Source organism: Xenopus laevis, chromosome 8L (genome assembly GCF_017654675.1).
Source record: "Xenopus laevis strain J_2021 chromosome 8L, Xenopus_laevis_v10.1, whole genome shotgun sequence".
NCBI lineage: Eukaryota > Metazoa > Chordata > Amphibia > Anura > Pipidae > Xenopus > Xenopus laevis.
In genome coordinates this window covers 128,831,421-128,852,474 of record NC_054385.1, presented here as the reverse complement: position 1 = coordinate 128,852,474, position 21,054 = coordinate 128,831,421, and the positions used below count along the sequence as shown (strand labels likewise).

Sequence of the window (21,054 nt, the reverse complement as noted above, 5' to 3'; positions counted from 1 at the left end):
TCTTACGGCCTCCTGTGTGGGTTCCCCTCGTGTAGTTCAAACACGGAAACCTCGTCTCACGTCTACAGGATCTGATATAGTTTCCTGTTTGTGTTATAAGGAAGCGGCATCATCCAGATGTGAGGCACAGGCCTGACACAGAGGAATGTCTCGCACACTGCTTTATTCACGGCGGTTCAGGACACCTGTATGCAACATGTTTCTCTCCGGAGCCTTAGCTGTAGCACATGGCTCATCAGAGACCCTTCCATTTGAATGCTCATAGAGTGTCCCACTGCCAAAGTCATCTTATGTGATCTATCAGCACAACCCTGCTCTTCCCAGTGTCCTTCCATCTGCACCTATGGGTGGCCAAGTTCATGTCATGGGTGTGGAGGAGGATTACAGAAGGCAATTAAGGGCCTCTCTTATCCAAAGTCTCCTACTAAAGACTTCAAGTCAGATTCTGACCTCAAGGCCAGGGCTCAGCTTTCTCTTGGCACTTTTTATATGGATTGATCGCTTGGTGAGCCAGACAAATGTCATAAAACCAGACTTTCTGGGGGTCGGGTTATTGTGTAATACTTCATTAGCTGAGTCAAGCAATACATTGTGTGCTAGGGATGCAGTGAATCCATGGTTTGGTTTGGCGTTCGGCCACAGTTTGACCTTTTTCAGCACAATTCAGATTCAGACAAATCCAAGTGCCTAGCCAAGACCAAATTCGAATCCTTAAAGGGATACTGTCATGTGTTTCCAAAACACATCAGTTAATAATGCTGCTCCAGCAGACTTCTGCACTAAAATCCATTTTTCAAAAGAGCAAACAGATTTTTTTGTATTTAATTTTGAAATCTGACATGGGGCTAGACATATTTCCAGTTTCCCAAGAGCCCTTAGTCATGTTACTTGTGCTCTGATAAACTTTAGTTACTCTTTGCTGCTGCGCTGGTGATGTCATCTCCCCTTTCTCCCCCCCCCCCAGCAGCCTAACAACAGAACAATGGGAAGGTAACCAGATAGCAGCTCCCTAACACAAGATAACAGCTGCCTGAGAAAGGGCAATTATAGCCCGAAACATGTCGTGTATAGCAGCTTAAATAAATATTAATCACAAGCAGTTAATCTGCGTTTGAGTGCTCTCCTCTCTACTACTGAAAGTCTAAAGCTGGCCATAGACGCAAAGATCTGATCGTACGAATCGAGGATTCGTACGATTTTCGAACCGTGTGTGGAGAGTCCTGACATTTTTCGTCCGGCGGAGATCGGTCGTTTGGTCGATCGGACAGGTTAGAAAATTTCTGTCGCCTGCCGATAATATCTCTGCGTGTATTGCCGATCGTAGGATTTTCAGTGGGAGACTGTCACTAACTTTGGTTGGACATAGATATCGTACGATTGCTGTCAGGGGCAGAACATTGCTGATTTGTTCTTTAACTAATCTGACTGGTAAGACTTTGATCTGAATGGTTAGTGGCGGGTCGGGAGATGGGAAAGTCCGATCGTACAATGATTCGTACGATCGGATCTTTGCATCTATGGCCAGCTTAATGGTTTTGGATGTTCGGTACATCTATTCCGGAGGATTGATGCATTCACCTATTAAGTGCTAATTGGCTGAGCGCGGATTCCCACTTCCATTACATAACAGCTGCCTGGTAGATATAAGAACAACACTCAATAGTAAAATCAAGGTCCCACTGAGACACATTCAGTTACATTGAGTAGGAGAAACAACAGCCTGCCAGAAAGCAGTTCCATCCTAAAGTGCTGGCTCTTTCTGAAATCACATGACCAGGCAAAATGAGCTGAGATGCACCTACACACCAATATTACAACTAAATACACTTGTTGGTTCAGGATTGAAATTTTATTTTGTAGAGTGAATTATTTGCAGTGTAAACAGTGTCATTTAGAAATAAAAACTACACCATAAAAATCATAGCAGAAAAGTCAAGTGACTTAGCCTTTCCCAGCACGGAAAGGGATTCGGTGGAATGTTTCTAATCCCTCTAACTAATGTCGGACTTGAAGGATCTCGAGTCAGTAGAAAATTAAATTCAAGGAATCTATTTTTTTTTTTTAAACAAATGATCTCGGGAAGGCTGACAGAACATGACAGAGTTTGGTCGAAAACTCCCCAGATCTCACGCATTCCAGGCCCTGGATCCTATAACAGCTACGCAAACATCACATTAAAAAAAAAATATCAGGCGCCCCCTCCTTCCCCTGCAACTGTCACAGTAGTTTTCCACCACTTGTTCGGATCACAGCCAAGATTTTATCTTGTAGGAGAAAAGGCCCAGCCTGGAGATGGTTACTAGGACGCAAGGCCGGAGCCTGCCCAAGCTTGTCCAATCCCATGAAATCCACTGCAGGAGCAACACTGACTCTTCAATAGGAAAGATGATACTTTCAGTGATATATCTAGAATTCTACCTGGCCCAGAGCAATATTTGTAGGCCCTATGTCACTATTATGTGTATATATACTGTACCTTGTTTGATTAACTGTGAAGTTACCGGGGCTCATTTATCCACACTGGGCAAAACTGCACCTGGGTAGCAACCCATAGCAACCAGTCAGTGATTAGCTGAAGGTAGAACAATGAAAGCAACTAACTGTGTGGGGTTATTTCTTGTTTTTTTTTAGGGCAGAGACACAAGGTCAGATTCGGGGAGACTAATCGCCCAGCGACAAATCTCTTTTTTGGGGCGACTAATCAGCCCAAACTGCCTTTTCCTGCCGCTAGAATGGAAATCGCCGGCAGGATAGCACTCGGATCTCTTCGTTTTCTGAAGTCGCTTGAAGTTTCCTTGTGAGCAGTAATGTAACTAGAGGGGGGCGGACCCTGGTGCGTGACGCGCAGCTCCATATGCAATTTTCCACCCGAATTCCAGTGGAGCGTGAGCTGCCGGGGGGGCCCTGAGAGGGTGCGGGCCCTGGCCTGCTCGCACCCCCTGCTCCCCCGGTAGTTCTGCCACTGCTCGTGAGGCAAATTCGGGCAACTTCGGAAAATAAAGCGCTCTAGCCGGCGGGAGGGCAGTTCGGGGAGGTCACCCCAAAGTAGTCCCCGGGCGTCTAATCTCCCTGTATCTAACCATGTGGCTCTGCCCTTACAGTATCACAATTCAGTCATACAACGTAATACATAATAGAATCATGGGTAAGTGGGTGTTTTTGAGAACGTCACCTGCCAGGTTGAATCAGTGGTTGCCTAATTTTTTTAAGGTGAGGGTGTTAGTATGGTAGGCAACCCCCTAGTAAATAGTCTTGTTCTTTCATGCCCAAGCCATAAGATACAGGGTGATGTATTAAAATGGGAAAAGTTTAAAATTTCCCATAGGAACCAGTTGGCAACAAGCGGGTTGCCTGTATGAAAACAAACATTGGTTGCTATGGGTTACTAGACCTGTTCTGTAATCATTACAAAGGAAGACAGAATTAGCCTATACAAAAGGTCTGACGATAGAATGTACACGATAGGGCAGAATACCGGCTGAAACTAAGCAGATATGGAGGGCAAAGGCCTTGCCTGTTTTTATAGTCCTTTACAAATCCTGGCTCCTCCCTGGACAAATGAGTTTTGGAACATGCTGGGTGTGAATATGACTATTGTTTGCTTTGCATTACACTGTGCCGTGCCCAAACAAAACACAAAGGGACCGACACCGAGTCCTGAGCATTCCAGGCAAACGCATTGTGCACCTGACAATAGTCCAGCGACCCACACACCCGTTCTTGTACAACTATTTGCTCCAGTCAAAACATTAAACATTAGAAGAAGAAGCCATGGATCTGCTAGTCCAATGCCAGAAGGGCTGCTGTAAGCTGCCATAGACATTTGCTTTATTTTGGGCCCGAGAGGAGCTGCCTTGGTCCCTGAACTTGAAATACCAGGGTCCATTTTATATCATCCATATCTGTATTTAAAATCAGAAAGACCTTTATAAAATCAGGGGGGAAACCCTGCAACAGGAATATAACTACGCATTCTCCATCACACAAATTGAAGATTAAAACTGAATGTACATCACTGTTTTGAATAAATTCAAGTCTCCTCCTTCTTGGTTTTCGGGGACTTTCCATCTCTACTCTACACAATGACACATCTACAAAAACAGCTCATCACCAAGACTCCAGTTATAACGGTGACGATGGGAAGCAGCTCACCACTTTCAGAGGTAATGGTGGGAGTTCCATCAAAGGTCTGAGCAGAGGTGAACGTTCAGATCTGTGGGTTGAGGAGTGAAGGGATGTTGGACTGAGCGGCACAAGCATAGGATGGGTGGACAACAGTTACCTCCGGAGGCTTAGACACTAGAATATATGGTGTTTACACAACCGGCTGATTTCATATACACTGTCAATCCAAACACAAAGAAAGGATAGCCGTGCCCCGAGAACAACCAGCCCGTGTAACCTAAACCTGCTGTTGGCCTGAGATCAGGATGCACATTTGCCATTGATTTCGCCCCAGCCCCCTGGCTCCTTATTGTAACAAATGATAAGATTGCTTGAAAAATGACAATGAATAAACCGCAGAGCAAATTCCTTCTCTGCAAGCAATGGAAGGACAGACTCAACTTTCAATAACAATTACCTTTAGAGCAGTGATCCCCAACCAGAGGCTCATGAGTTGCTCTCCGACCCCTTGGATGTTGTTCACAGTGGCCTCAAAGCAGATGCTTATTTTTCAATCCCTGACATGGAGGCAAGTTTTGGTTGCATAAAAACCAGATGTATTGCCAAACAGAGCCTCCTGTAGGCTGCCAGTCCACATATGGGCTACGGAATTGCCAATCAGAGCCCTCATTTTACACCACCCAGGAACATTTCTAATGCTTGCGTTGCTCCCGACTCCTTTTACAAGTGAATGTGGCTCATGGATAGAAAAGGTCGGGGACCCCTGCTTTAGGGATGCCATCAGGAATCATTGGGCTGTATACGGCTACATTATTAGGGCCCTTGGGCAGGGGGTCCTGTCAACAAGAAAAATGAGGCCCCAATAAAAACAAAAATGGCTAGCATACACAGATCTATGCCCCAATCTGCCCAGAGTATGCCCATTATACCAAGCCTGCTGCCCACACCCACAATCCACCCAAACTGTGCCCAATTCTCCGTAAGCCCTGCACATTTCATGAAACCCTCTGCTACAGGGTCTCTGACTGCAGGCAAAATGACAATTTATTTAGTAATTATTTGAGTCAAGCTTCCATTTAAGGCTGGTAACTGTGCAGAGAACACCACACATGACTCATGGCTACAGGGTCTGGGGATGTTGGCAGAGCTGTGGGGGCAGAATTAGGGGGGGCTTCAAGATAGAAGATAAAGTTACAAGTTTAAGGGATTAGGAGACTGGCAGAAGTGCCGGCTCAGCAAAGCATCCGGGAGTTTTTCCCAATTTCCAGGGATTCGGCGGCTCTGAATGAGGTTTCACTGCTTGAGCACCAATAATTGTACTTTGTGTATTTTATTAGTCACATTCACATCAACATTTCACTTTCTCATCGCGCCTTTCCAAAAGGCCACGTCTCTCTTTTGGTTGGACCCCAGCGCAAAGGATTAAATGTTGCTACGACAACCCAAACAGAGATCAAAACAGCCTCAAAATGAGAATATAACTGAAAATCGGCAATCTGGGCAGGGTCTAATAACGGAGGCCTATTAAACCACCAAATATAGAGACGTGAGTGCTCTCACGGAAAACAACAAAACCACAGAGAAGGAAGTGTGATCTGCAGAACGTATTCTGTAATAACGCAAGTAGGGTAAAAGTGCACCGCCGTGTCATTCAGAGAGCAGTAAACCTCTGAAACAACTTATATAGGAGCTGTTCATTGTATTCTGAATTCTCAAGAGAAAAGATGTAAAAGGGCAATATTTACAGATGTGTGTATGCCAGTTTCGTACATCACTTAATGATCTGTTGGTTAGTTTTGTTTTAGAAGGTATAGTTCCCCTTTAAGTGAGAGGAAACTAATTTAGAGGGCATACAAATGCTGAAAGAGCTTCCATTCGTTCTGTAATACAGTGGTACCATAATTGGATCTCAGGCTGGAGGCTGTCATCTACTAATTTAAAAAACAGCAGCAAATTGAAAAAATCGTTTTTCCACAGGCCGCTTGTGTATATTGTTTCCTCCCAGGGCCTGTGATGTATAGCTGGGGATAAGGAATGTAACGGCTAAACTGATACGTTTCATTAGGCCGGCGTCTGCCTGAAATTAGAGCTCTTCCACCATGGGCAGCTAATGACATTCTGAACACTGGTGCCCCAAGTCACATCAGATTAGCCCTCCACTGGGGGAGATTTCTGCACTGCTAAGTAAATCCAGCAAATGGGCGCTAAGCGGTTCTACTCAATAAAAGTTCACAGTCTTCAGGTCTACACTCTCAGAGCCCTTAGGCAAATGACGTTAGGCTTCTTATCAAGGAAAGTGGCTTCTGGCAATGGGCCTACAGAATGCTGCTTTATGGGTGGAAAACTACATTTTGACCATTTTGCAAACAAGAACAGCCCAGAAAAACTGGGCTAATACACAGGCTAATATTATCTGCCTACATGGGTCACTTACGTAAGCAGCTTATTGGCCCAGTATTAGTCCAAAATGGTGGCCTGCCCAACAGATGTCTGGTCAATCCCTTGCCAGATATCTATCCAGCTAGAGCAAAGACCATATTATACCTAATGGGTCTACATTAGCCCTTGTTTAATACGATCAATGCTATAGCGTAGAATTTGATGGACCATATTAACAGTTGGAAACCTATGCTGGGTCCCAGGACACATTTTATAAAGGTGGGGGACCTATATTTATATATAATCCAATGTAAGATCTTGCAGTTTCTCTACTTTACTGTTGCTTGCCACTGCTTGATGTAGCACAGTATTGTTTGGGGCCCCAGGTGATTACCGTGTTTTCACTTCTACTGTCCACCTTTCATGGGATCATTCATTGTTGGTTGGTATTATTCTAAAACTGTATATTCCTTTTTATATAGGTCTAATGACTGATCCCTCCAAGCTAGTCCTGCCGAGAGCATGGAACTTCAGCCTCGTTCAGCCTTTATTAATGGAAAAACCTATGTTACTCAGGGGACAATGCAAGGAATACATTACTCCCAGAGATGTCACTTCTGAGCCAGCCCCATTTCCATCATTAAGTCCCAAGCTGGGCCCTATGCTACTGCCTGCTACCAGGCACAACCGCAGCTGTTCAGCCAGAGACAGATGGATTTGATGTGCGCAAGAAATCAACTCAAAGAATCTCTACGGAGAATTGCCAATTTGGTGCCAGAACATGGCGGCTTGTTAAAAAGGACAGTTGAGCATCTCCTTAATACAAACCTTAAGCTGGTTAGTTTTTAATACAGCACGTGATATAAAGCATATTTAGCTCCACTAATGGGAAAGACAAGTCTACTCAATACTGGCAACATACCGGCATACCCCCAATTCAACCCAGTGACCAGAAGATCATTACTTATATATTGTAGCCCCAGATGTCAAAGGTCAACCAACAGGCTGGATCAGTTGAACTAATGCAACTCACAAGGCCAATACTTGTTCTACGCAGCAATGTGTTTCTTGGCCAATGTGATCCACCAGTGTTTCTGAATCTATGTCCCTCCCACTCAGCTCACAAGAAAATTATGTCAAGGGAGCTTACATCTTTTTTGTGGTTCAAAATGGTATTTAGTCTTCGAACTGTGTTAATACCAGTACCAGCACCACTTACGTCCTACTTTGTATGTCATTCAGACACTCAAGACTATTGATAAAAGATCATCTTCCTAGTACAAGGCTTCCTTGTCCTTGTGTCACTGACCTTGGCACAAGTCTTCTGGGCATAATTTTGTTTGGAACTGGACTACGGTATTCGTCAAAATCGGTCAATATCAACCCAACTATGGCCAGATTTAAGCATCAGCAGCTCCTGCCTCTTCCATTGAGACCTTCTTTAGGATACCATTTGAAACTCAAATCAGGGCTGTTTGGATGGGTAACTGCAATGCAGATCCATGTATGGCCAACATATGTATCAATTTCCATCACTGCCTTGCATATACACAGCAGCCAAAGGCAATTTACAGAGGAGTATTAAGTCAGTGCAAGGGGAATGAGACCAGATTAGCATTGAGCCTGACACATAACATTTTATAAACGCCGTGTGACAAGGCTTAATAGTCAGATCTGCTTCAAATCCCATGGATTATACAGGGCAGTGAGGGTTCGCTCAAACTTTTTACCTTTTTTGGGGGAAAAAAAAAAGTTTCCTTTTCTGTCTCTTCCCTGAGGAGTCCTGCTACACAGATCATGGGGACAGATAACCCAAATAAATCACTTTCTTGCCTGCAGTAGTCAGATCATATTGCTTATTTTGTAGGTTTCAGCTGCCCAGTGATTCATGTCTCTACTGATAACAATTCCTAATCTTATCAGTAACTTTGGGTGGATATCTTTAACCCCACGCCCTGGACCATTAGTTGTTACTACTCAGATGAAATATATACCTAATTTAAAATTCATCTATAAATCTATATTCTGAACACACCATTAGCCAGTTGTCAATTGGTTGCACCCGTCACTTCTATTATCCTATTGAGCCTATCTGACAAGTTGATTTTACAGATTCTGATTGGACTGGTTGCCAAAGCAAATCAAATAATGATCAAATTGTCTCTAAACTTCTCTTCACATTGGCCTGTGTCTCAGTTTGGCCAAACTGAAAATTTAATCTACTGAGGAAACCCAAAATATTTCTGAACCTAAAGAACCCAATTGTTAACAAAAGGCAAAATCATCGCCCGAAGAACAGAAATGTTACTGCCACACACAATCATCCTTTGAGGGACCACAGAATGCCGAGGAACCCATATGATCAACCCCTAAAGAACACAAATATTGCTTACATATAATCAACCCATAAAGAACCTACATGTTAACAAAAAGCAAAATCGTCTCCTGAAGAACATGAATGTTACCAGCCTACACAAACATCCCTTGAAGAACCCACACAATTAGTACCCGCGGAACCCAAATGTTATAGACCCACTAAATCAGCCCTTGTAGAACCCAAATGCTACTGCTTCTCACAATCAATGTCTTGCTGTTTAGTTGGCAAGATTCCCAGATACTTGCTCTGTGCAGAAGCAAGGGGTCACGTTCTGGGAAATTCTTTGTCTCCATATTTGAGAAGTATTCATTACTTTTGGAGAAAATCCAGATTGCCTCACTAGCAATTATGGAAATTGTGAGGAACTGTAAATTAATAGCAGTTCATATATTTCCTAACAAAGATATCCGTGTTTGTATGGTGAAATGTTTATGTATTAGATGTACTGTGAAGGCCAAGATGGAACTACTAAAAATATGAGTATGCCAAGGAGAAAAAAAATCTCCACCATTTTTTTTTTTACATATTTCCCCATAAGCTAGCAAGGTTGCAAGAGTATGATATGATAAGGTGGACAATATCTGGCTTTAATCCAATCCTTGGACCTAGGGTGGATGTGGTCCCTGTCTGATGGGAAAATCAAACCTGCCCAACCAACTTATGGCCGATTTTTGGCCAGATAAACTGAATTGATCTAAAGGGCTCAAATCTGCCCATGTATGGCAACCTTTAGGGGTTCTCTTTATCTTCTGGAGCGCTACATGGACTCCATGGAGTGAGAGGTATGTAACTTGGCAACATATTAGTAACCGTCAGAAGGAAAAGTCCTTCTAACCTAGTATTTGCCCAGGTGAGCATCTACCCAGTATAAAGGCAAGCAGCATACCAAACCTTGGCAGTAATGGTAAACAATAAGCTGTTGACTATCCCACCATTACCAGGGTCTACTGAGACCTTACTTGCAGGTAGGGTTGCCACCTGGCTCGGTAAAAATGATGATGGATTCCGATGTTATTAATAGGGAAAAGGTGGCAACCCTACCTGCAGGTGATTTCACCCATTGTTAGAGGAATCGCAAGAGGCACACATAAACTGGGTGTCCAGATAAAGACATACAACAAAGCATGACCTTATACAAGCAAGGTAATGCAATAACTGGTATGTTGCCAAGTTCTACCATAGAGGAAATGGGTGGATAGTATTAAAAACCAGTGGAAGTTACAATAGAAGGATTTGCAACCAATTTAATACATTTACAATACTCCGATAAAGCAAGAAGGCTTCATCCTGGATGTCCTACAACACCAGAGTAGATTTAACCAGCAAGCACCTTTCCAACCATTGCTGGACTGTGAAATCCATTATCCTTCAACAGCGCTGTCTCCAGTAGTGGCAGGGCCATGAGGCATTAGTACAGTCTTCTGTTTTGGGTATTTTAAAAAGGAAGAGGGGTAATTGTGACCCTAAACAAGTTTGTATGCATGCCATATGTTACTGAAAAACAACTATCACTGCCTATGTTTTTAATAAGGGATCAGTGAACAGAATAGATCTTTATATATTTGGGATTTGGCAGCTGTGCTGATTTGTAAGACTTGCTCTCCTGCCAGATATCCAGCTTTATCCAACACAAGAAATTAAAATTAATTTATTGCATTTAATTACATTTTACATTGTTTTTACTTGCGTCTCACTGGCTTCCAGGTATTTGCTGAAGCCCTACTAAATAAGGAACCATATAATTACAGGCTTTATAGCCCCATATACCTTTACATGCAAGATTAAAGTTGCTTTTATCTTGATGAACTCGTTGCAGCCTTCACATAACACACAATGCTAGAACTTTATGGCACTCCCTCTTTTCCTATGGTCCGGGGGGAGACTATTGTACTCCTGGCTGTAAGTGAGAATAGTGAAAGACCTGCTTTTCCTACAACACCAGGGAGACCATAATGCATGTGCACGCCATGCGTTTCCTACAGGCCTACAGAGAGTTTATTTTACGTCCTGCCTTTATGACAGGCCTGGGTATAGTATATTACACGCTTTGCCTTTCTGACAGGCCCGGGGAGATCACTTTGTCGTATTTGTTCACATTAGAAACCAGGAGGTTCTTATCAAATATGACAAGTAACAGAAGGAAATGAGTTGCACAAGAGAAATATTGTTCCCCTGGCAGTATTATTGTACGTAATGCTTCACAAATTTATGTCCACTCTATGAACACCTTCTTAGACAACAGTTTTGGATAAGATGGGAGACTATTCCATGGTGTTTTAACTCAACAAGATAAGTGTCAGTTGAGACCCCTGTAGGGGGGCTTCTTCTATAGCACATTGAAGTGTCAATATCCCATGACCAAGTATGATTGGTAGTGAGCACCACAACCAGCAGCATCATCAACCAGCTTCCACGTTCAACAATTTTACCCATTATATAAATATATCGGTATTGTATTATTACAGTATCTATTATTACAGTTGTATTATATTACTACAGTTGGTTGTTGACTGGGGTCCATACTTTACTTGATAATGCCAACCGACAAATCTTGCACCATATTATTATTGTATACACCATTGAGTGGGATATTTCCATTTGGTCAGCCCCATAGATGTTCAAATTGGACCGTCATTTAAGATGCTTACCATTGTCTTTAACGACAACGGGTATATTTGGGCCAAAGATGCTCCCCTGGAAGTCAAGTTCACGGACGAGGGGTGGTTTTGGGAGTTTGCCCACCTAAAGAGAAAATGCCCAATGTGCCAGTGTAATGCCTAATGTGCCAGAGTGTAAGCACTACAAAGTCAGATCTATTAATTCATCAGCAGTTCTGCATTCCTTTCTTGGGAAGCCAATTTCCATGTTCTTCTAAGCAAGATAGCATCAGCTGATTGTTTGCTTTGAGGAGCAAACATCATTATTTGCATTGCAAACACAGGATTAGTCCTATATTTACTTGGATGATAGTGCAGTGTCTAAATGTTAATGTAAGAAGAAAGAGATACCGGCATTTAGGAGGCTGGTCCATTGTAGGACACAGCTGGCAACTGCTGCACCTTCTGCCAGACAGTTTGATGAGATATACAGGTCTCTCCTAGAAATCTATATTCAGTCATTCATTTTCAGAATGCTGACAGATTGGTCTAGCTCAGTGAAAGGTCTAATGCCTTGAGGGCCTACAGGTTGGTTCTGGGTCTAGCTCTGTGAAAGTTCTAATGCCTTGAGGGGCTACAGGTTGGTTCTGGGTCTAACTGATTGAATGTTCTAATGCATTAAAGGGTTACAGGTTGGTTCTGGGTCTAGCTCTGTGAAAGCTCTAATGCCTTGAGGGGCTACAGGTTGGTTCTGGGTCTAATTCATTGAATGTTCTAATGCCCTGAGGGGCTACAGGTTGGTTCTGCTCTGTATGTTCTAATGTTAATACAAGTTGTCCTAGTTGTGTGTAGGGTTGATACAGCCCTTTATAAGTACAACTGACACTCTTATTCCATCTGAGCAAGCAGAATCCAAACTCTAAAAAGGTCCACATCAGCAACATCAAAGGTGTCCTTACGTCTTGTTTCTCCTTATGCCAATTTAACCTCAAAGCAAGCCATTGTGCTAATGGGCATGGCATGACTATAGAACTGGCACTGCTGTGCTTGGGTTCCCTGACCAATTCCAAAGAAAAACAACATTAAAGCATGAAATATAGGGCATAATAACAATAGGCTGATGGAACACCTACATGGAGTACACGGAGTAACAGCAGTCTCAGCAAACAATGACTTCACCTTCTTAAATCATAATGGGATTGTAATGGGTGTGAGCAAACCATGAGATCATCTCACGCTGAGCAACATGTTCCATCGCACCCACAAGCGCTCCATGATGCGGCACCATGGAAAGGTCCATTATGGAGGGGGGGGGGCATGTCCCTCACTCACATTAATCTCCATGTTAAGTTTTACTGTATAATCAGCCTCTAGGGCAGGAGATGTTTGAGAAGCTTCAACCCCTCCTTTATAAATGGCTTTAGGCCTATTCTTATCTGCTGACTGAGCTGAAACACTAATTAAAGTTGTTAATTTTCCATTACCAAAGCTTCCTTTGTGACTCCCGTAGATGAGAGCCTGGGGAGGTCCTGTAGCTGGAAGCCTGGAGTTTTAGAGTGGGGGAGATTTTACATTTGCCCAGTGTGGGGGTCATAGATAAAAGTACAGCAGGCATGTCATATTGAATAATAATGTCTAATATTTACATGTTGCACACTATACTGATAGCTACATCAGAAGGGTGCCCCAAATCAAAGAGAGGGCAGCTAAGGGCCCGATTATTGGGTCCCAACCTATAGGGTACGACTACCAGATCTAATCAAATTGATTATAGGCCTCCCCCGATGCTGCCTGGTGTAAACAATAGAAACATTCCTTGGAGAGCAGGTACAAAGGTAATTTCCCTGGAGCTATTAGCTTGAATTCCAGTTGTGATAATATCCTTCCTACTGCGTTTAATGTCCAGGGGTGATCATTGTTTCTTGTCCCTCCCTGGGGATCTCCTATGTTTTTACAACCATCAGCATAGAATGATGTGACATGTCCTGGGGCCACAGTGGAATTGTATGTCCCAGCCCATAAGCTGCATCTAGTTCCCCTGCTGTTTCCTCCAATCAAATTACAAAAAGGAAGTCTGATGTACATTAATGGGGTTGATCACCTTTAAATTAACGGTTAGTATGATGTAGAGAATGATATTCTGAGTCAATTTGCAATTGGTTTTCATTTTTTATTATTTCTGGTTTTTGAGTTATTTTTTAGCTTTTTATTCAGCAGCTCTCCAGTTTGCAATTTCAGCCATCTGGTTGCTAGGGTCCAAATTAACCTAGCAACCTTGCATTTATTTGAATGAGACACTGGCTTTATATTATATGAATAATAAAAAAGTAGCAATAACAGTAAATGTTTAGCCTTATTGAGCATTTGTTTTTAGATGGGGTCAGTGACCCCCTTTTGGAAGCTGGTAATCAGAAGGAAAAGGTATATAATTCAAAAACTATAAAAATGAAGACCAACTGAAAAATTACTTAGACTGGCCATTGTATAACCTACTAAAAAGCGTTAACTTAAAGGTAAACCGACCCTTAAAATAAATGACTCCACCAAACGTACAATATTAACCCCCTGTATGCATTTTCAGCTCTTTCATATAAAGCAACTTGCCCTTTGGGTTCAGTAATCCAGATTTTGTGTAACCAGCAAATAAGAGGTTTATTGGCTCATTACTCTTTCCAGGCCCCATTGTCAAATAAACGTCTGGGACTGTTCTACTTTTCATGTTCACAGGTGAATTTAATGGCAATAAAAGAGAATCCAGAAATCCCCCTGACTCCACTAAGACCCTCCCGGCCTGGGATAGATCTCAGTATAAGAATGGCTGCAGCCTCCGATCACACACCCCATCAGCCCAGCGCCGATATATTGGAAATTGCCAGCTTGTAAACTGCCACATTTTGTACATTGTTCCAGGTGCTTTGGCAGGAATCACAGACAGCTGAAGGCTTGATCCTACCTGTTCCTTAATAACCAAATAATAATCCATATTAGAGGCTCTTAGAGCAGAATTCAGTATATAATAACACACACACCGGCATTAATAAAAATCCTGTTCACTTAGTCCCAAAGCTTTCGCTTTTGTATGAACATAATGAAAATTGTACCTTCTGCCTTTCTAGATCTGTAATTAAGGTGCCCATACACAGGCAGATATCAGCATCTGACAGATTAAGTCGGCAGTTTATTGGCTGGTGTATGGGGCCCTCTGACGGGCTTCCCTGATCAATATCTGGTAGAAAATCGGGGCAGGTGTTGTTCAGCTGGGATTAAAAATCCAGTCAGATCAAGGACTCTATTGGTTAGTTGAAGCAGTCCTCAAGCCAACGGTCCAGATTAAAGTCAGTAACATCAATTTTTTTTAATTTTTTTGTATCAGAACAAATACTTGAAACATTAGTAAAAATGTATAACTGATTACGATTATAAAGAAAATTTATAAAGAGAGAAAAGAAAACCCCATATATTTCCCTAATCAAATGTCAATTATATAATTGATATATAATGATATAATTGACATTTGGTTAGGGAAATATATGGGGTTTACTTTTCTCTCTTCATAAAAATTACTGTGACAAACTGACCCAGTCAGACCCCTGTATAAATCCCAAGATTCACAAGTGTTTTTTTTCTTTTTATCATTAAGATTATAAAGAAAAGTTATTAATGCCATATTGTATAAAAGTAATACTATTTTAAAAGAATGTATTCTTCTCTCCCTACCCCCAACCTTTTTATTTTCTGTATCCCTATTTTCTAAAATATTCAAATAAAAAATATTTAAAAAACAAAAACAAATTGAGGATACTGATCCTTTAAATCCTTTACTTGTCATTGACTTCTAACATCCTTATTTACAGTAGGGGGCACATATCCCTTATAATACAGTTCCCTGTATAACGCAGCCTGCAGCCTTGTGCCTTTATATGGTCACAGAACAACCCCTCAGTGACTTCTAATATCCTTATCATTTACAGTAGGGGGTACATTATCCCTTATAATACATGAGTGATACTCAGAGTTCCCTGTATAACTCAGCCTGCAGCCTTGTGCCTTTATATGGTCACAGAACAACCCCTCAGTGACTTCTAATATCCTTATCATTTACAGTAGGGGGTACATTATCCCTTATAATACATGAGTGATACTCAGAGTTCCCTGTATAACTCAGCCTGCAGCCTTGTGCCTTTATATGGTCACAGAACAACCCCTCAGTGACTTCTAATATCCTTATTATTTACAGTAGGGGGTACATTATCCCTTATAATACATGAGTGATACTCAGAGTTCCCTGTATAACTCAGCCTGCAGCCTTGTGCCTTTATATGGTCACAGAACAACCCCTCAGTGACTTCTAATATCCTTATCATTTACAGTAGGGGGGTACATTATCCCTTATAATACATGAGTGATACTCAGAGTTCCCTGTATAACTCAGCCTGCAGCCTTGTGCCTTTATATGGTCACAGAACAACCCCTCAGTGACTTCTAATATCCTTATCATTTACAGTAGGGGGTACATTATCCCTTATAATACATGAGTGATACTCAGAGTTCCCTGTATAACTCAGCCTGCAGCCTTGTGCCTTTATATGGTCACAGAACAACCCCTCAGTGACTTCTAATATCCTTATCATTTACAGTAGGGGGGTACATTATCCCTTATAATACATGAGTGATACTCAGAGTTCCCTGTATAACTCAGCCTGCAGCCTTGTGCCTTTATATGGTCACAGAACAACCCCTCAGTGACTTCTAATATCCTTATCATTTACAGTAGGGGGTACATTATCCCTTATAATACACGAGTGATACTCAGAGTTCCCTGTATAACTCAGCCTGCAGCCTTGTGTCTTTATATGGTCACAGAACCCCTCAGTGGCTTCTAATATCCTTATCATTTACAGTAGGGGGTACATTATCCCTCATAATACATGAGTGATACTCAGAGTTCCCTGTATAACTCAGCCTGCAGCCTTGTGCCTTTATATGGTCACAGAACAACCCCTCAGTGACTTCTAATATCCTTATTATTTACAGTAGGGGGTACATTATCCCTTATAATACATGAGTGATACTCAGAGTTCCCTGTATAACTCAGCCTGCAGCCTTGTGCCTTTATATGGTCACAGAACAACCCCTCAGTGAGTTCTAATATCCTTATCATTTACAGTAGGGGGTACATTATCCCTTATAATACATGAGTGATAATCAGAGTTCCCTGTATAACTCAGCCTGCAGCCTTGTGCCTTTATATAGTCACAGAACAACCCCTCAGTGACTTCTAATATCCTTATCATTTACAGTAGGGGGTACATTATCCCTTATAATACATGAGTGATACTCAGAGTTCCCTGTATAACTCAGCCTGCAGCCTTGTGCCTTTATATGGTCACAGAACAACCCCTCAGTGACTTCTAATATCCTTATCATTTACAGTAGGGGGTACAGTATCCCTTATAATACATGAGTGATACTCAGAGTTCCCTGTATAACTCAGCCTGCAGCCTTGTGCCTTTATATGGTCACAGAACAACCCCCCAGTGACTTCTAATATCCTTATCATTTACAGTAGGGGGTACAATATCCCTTATGTGATAGATCAGAATATGTTTCTGTCCCCATTTTATTCAGCCCAGCAGTGACACAGAGCTGACAGTTTTGCAGCCAAGACTGATAGTGTTTCCATCTGTACATTTACTCACTATCTATGCCACCTTTCCACCAACAAACTAAAAATTTTCTATCCTTTCCCTGGGATGGGGTGTGTCCGTCCGAGAAAGGAAAGAAAATCTTTGGAATTCTTTTTTTTTTTTTTTTAGTATTCGATTTCTTTTGTGATCATGGTTTTCATCTTTCATCCAATCTTAAACAACCTGGGCCAATGTAAATAAACAGAGCTAAAGCCTCGCCATTATCCTGTACACATGGGAAGCACGCAGCCTCCTTTATAATCCTGCCACGAACGCGGCTCTGCAGAAAAGCTTTTTTATGGGAAAAAAAAAACCTTTAGATTTCTGGAACAGGCCAAAACAGGATTCTTAGTAATTAGTCTTGTTTTCTTAAAGGCATAGGGACTGAGCTTTCTGCAGTGTCATTCCCCTAGGAACCGGGAACTGCATTTTTATTCTTGTGAGTGTTGTATTTTCGGAAATACAGTCGGGATGCAACGAATCCAGGATTCAGCTTTTTTCAGCAGGATTCGGACGAATCCTTCTGTCCAGCTGAACGAAATCCTAATTTGCATATGCAAATTAGGGGCGGGGAGGGAAATTGCGTGACCTTTTGTCACAGAATAAGGAAGTAAAAAAAATGTTTTTCCCTTCCCGCCCCATATGCAAATTAGGATTCAGTTTGGCCGAATCTTTTGTGAAAAATAGTGCATTCTGTGCATCCATAAAATGCAGTTGCAGGAACGGAGCATGTGCGGTGTTCTAGGAATTTGAGCAGGACAGCCTTGTTTTCGGGACAGCTGTCCGGGTCTAAACTGCCTGCCCCGTTTTCCTAATTTGGAAAAAAAGCAGGATTCCCTAACATTGACGCAGTGATTGGCTCATCACCAACCACCACGTAATACCTCCGCCCACTGACCCGCCTGTGTGACATCACTGTCACGCCCATGTGACATCACTTTCCCGCCCACAACACAATCATCCCGCCCCTGCGATGCCATTGGTCAGCCACCCACCCTGAGTTCCAAGTGGGGTAAGGTGGCAACCCTAGTGTGTTCCTGTAGAGAAGAATGGCAGCAGCCTTGTGCTTCTACATTTACTATAGACTTAGTCCAGCCTGGATTTTCAGAGGGCTATAACCCGAATAATATGGCTTCATATAAAAGCTTTCCATATCCCGATGGAACTGCTAAATTTTCTATATAGTTGTCAGTGTCCCTTTAAATAGTTCATAGCAGACATGGCTTCTCCTTAAAGGGCCACTGCTGAAACGGAATTTGATAAACTTTTTGAAGAAATACTTTGCTAAAATAAAAGCCCCGATAAATAACGGGTGACGGCTCTACACCATGAGAGGATAAGAACAAAATGAGTTTTGCAAGCACGGTCATGGGGGTCGATTGCCTTACCAACCCCACTTCCTGTAGTTTCCTGTTGCAGGATATGATCAGGAAGTTAAGAGAACACGTGTGCCTTTAGAAACCTTGGATGAAGATTTCCTTTTGCCGTTGGCGAAGTACAGAGAGAGCGGCTCCTGCATTCCTATTGTAAGGCTATTACAGAATACAGCAGATGGCACCAATACAATTAATAGTGTTTTTATGAATGTTACAGAATAGCCTTTGATTATTAGCCAACAGGCTGCAAAACCATCACTGCGCTATGACTTGTATTTACTTAAATCCCCTGCGGAGCCACAAATAATCCAGAAGTAATGTTCTCACGTAGTATTATAAATTACACGGGCCTGCTGGGAGGCAGACATGAAGTACGGTCCAATAAACCATTGCTGCGCCTCTCTGTAACTCTGTAAAACTGGGGGGCTGCCCTCCTAAGGCCCAGTGCAGTGGGAACTATAGCGTGTGTGTGCACCTGTAATATTGTTATAAACCCAGAGGGACCCGGATCATATTTTAGACCAAGGAGGCCTTGAACCCAAAAATACTTGAATACGTCTCACACTCAATTGTGAACAAAACCTCATTACAAAAAGTTGGATAGCACAATCTTGGGGTGACTCTCCCCACTTGTTTACTGAGGTCTCTGAACAAAGGGATTGTAGACGATATTCGGTCACTCGAGTGGAGGGCCAAACTGATCCCTTGACTGACAATCTGATAACACAGGGGCCCTCGCAGAACTGACAGATTAGATGTTGCACCATGCCTGCTTTAATCACATATTAATCAGGAAGACATAACTTAGAAGCAAGACACGAGACAGCTCTCTGTACATCAGAAGTGGGTTAAATGAAGACTCCAAAGTGCCTGCCTAGTGCCCCATTATTAGAGCAGGTCGCACTAGGGCTTGAAGACCAAGTTAGAAAAGCTTAAGTGGGTGGTTACTAGTAGTGAGGGGCAACAAGCCGAGTAATTTGTTATTGTTAATGTCAAAAACTTGCTCAACTTTCAACATCACAACCTACTGTTTCCATTTTATCTTTCTGTTGTCATACTTTTCTCTGGTCTCCATCTCGTCTTACAGTCCCTTTCTTGTCTACCATCTCCATCTTGTCCTACCGTCTCCATCTTGTCCTACTGTCACCATCTTGTCCTACTGTCACCATCATGTTCTGCCTTTATCCTCTTGCTCTGATGTCACCATCTTGTTCTTCTTGACATCTTTCTACCCTATTGTTGCCATGTTTCTCTACTGTGACCTTCATACCCTACTGTTTGTCCCCCTCATATCAATATCTTGTTCTACTGTCTCCATTTTGCCCTTCTGTCCCCATCGTGTTCTACTTTCTTCCTCTGGATCAACTGGCAGTTAGGCAGGTTAAAAAAAGTCAAAAGGTTGAACTTGATGGACGTGTGTCTTTTTTCAATCTAACTTACTATGTTACATCTTATTCTACTTTCATCCTCTTGCTGTGCCGTCACCATCTTGCTCTGCTTATCATCCTTCTACCCTACTGTTGACATCTTGCTCTACTGTCACCTTCATACCCTACTCTTTGTACCGTTGTGTCTATATCTTGTTCTGCTGTAAACATCTTGCCATATTATACCCAAGTACCAGTATTAAGTTATAAAAGGACAAGATGGTGACAGTGCCCCTTATTTACACCTCCATCCCATAAAGACAGGTCTATAGACGACATAGAGCTGTTTGTTTAAATGAAAGTCCAAGCAGCAAACAAGAGGACCTACAGTATATGAATGTCTGTATAGGCTTCCTATTTGGCCACTGTCCACATTGAGGAATGTGGCCCTGTTGTAAAATCCAGTTTGATAAATTTGTCTGTGTCAAGAAAACTCAGCCTGGAGTTAGGAGGAAACCTAAGAGCAGAGAAGAAATTCCTGCGGTGATTGCACAAGGCTGCCCAGCATGCCTGTCCTAATGGGTTTTCTCTCCGCTCTTCATAAAACCTTCAGCCCCCAAATCCTAACAGATTGAGGATAAAAACCAGGATTCTACCTACAGACAGCAAGTTACTTTGTAGACATTAAAACCACTCAATTCTGCTGCTGTCTGGTAATGGATTCCAGTGCCCACGCATTCCGCCGCAGCCTTGATACTCCTCAGATGGGCTAGTGAATCCTAAAATCAGTCTTGGCAGGTGAGGAGATCATTTATTCCCAAATGTCTCGTAGCATTATCGGGAATGAGGCAAGTCCTTTTAATCCTCCCTATACTAAAAGAGTTTTGGTGCCCACGCATTTCACACTACAGTTTATCCATCACTCTTTCTCGTTTTAATCAAATCTATGTTTGTCTCATAGCAGTGGTCATACATGGACTATTAAAGGTTCAATCCAGATGGCTAGTCTAATCTCCACCATGGCTCTGTTTAGTCAATGTGGCAAGCCAAGGCCGCACTAAACTCCACCGCACTGAGATTGGAGATCCACGGCAGGAGAGCCGGGGTGGTGATTAGACTAGAGGAAGATCTCCTGGCTGGTACCCC

At 42.4% G+C, this 21,054-nt stretch overlaps 1 protein-coding gene across 2 annotated transcripts in view; it reads right to left on the bottom strand.

The window, feature by feature from the left end:
* The window catches only part of tagln2.L (transgelin 2 L homeolog), a 28,674-nt gene that overhangs the window by 4,016 nt on the left and 3,604 nt on the right, over positions 1–21,054 (bottom strand). The window contains exon 1 of one of the 2 annotated variants that reach the window (XM_018231516.1): positions 7–47. The exons of the other annotated variant lie outside the window; for it this stretch is intronic. The gene's annotated coding sequence lies outside the window, so the exon portion shown is untranslated. Of the gene's footprint in view, positions 1–6; positions 48–21,054 lie in introns of those variants that run through there. 2 annotated transcript variants of the gene reach the window in all.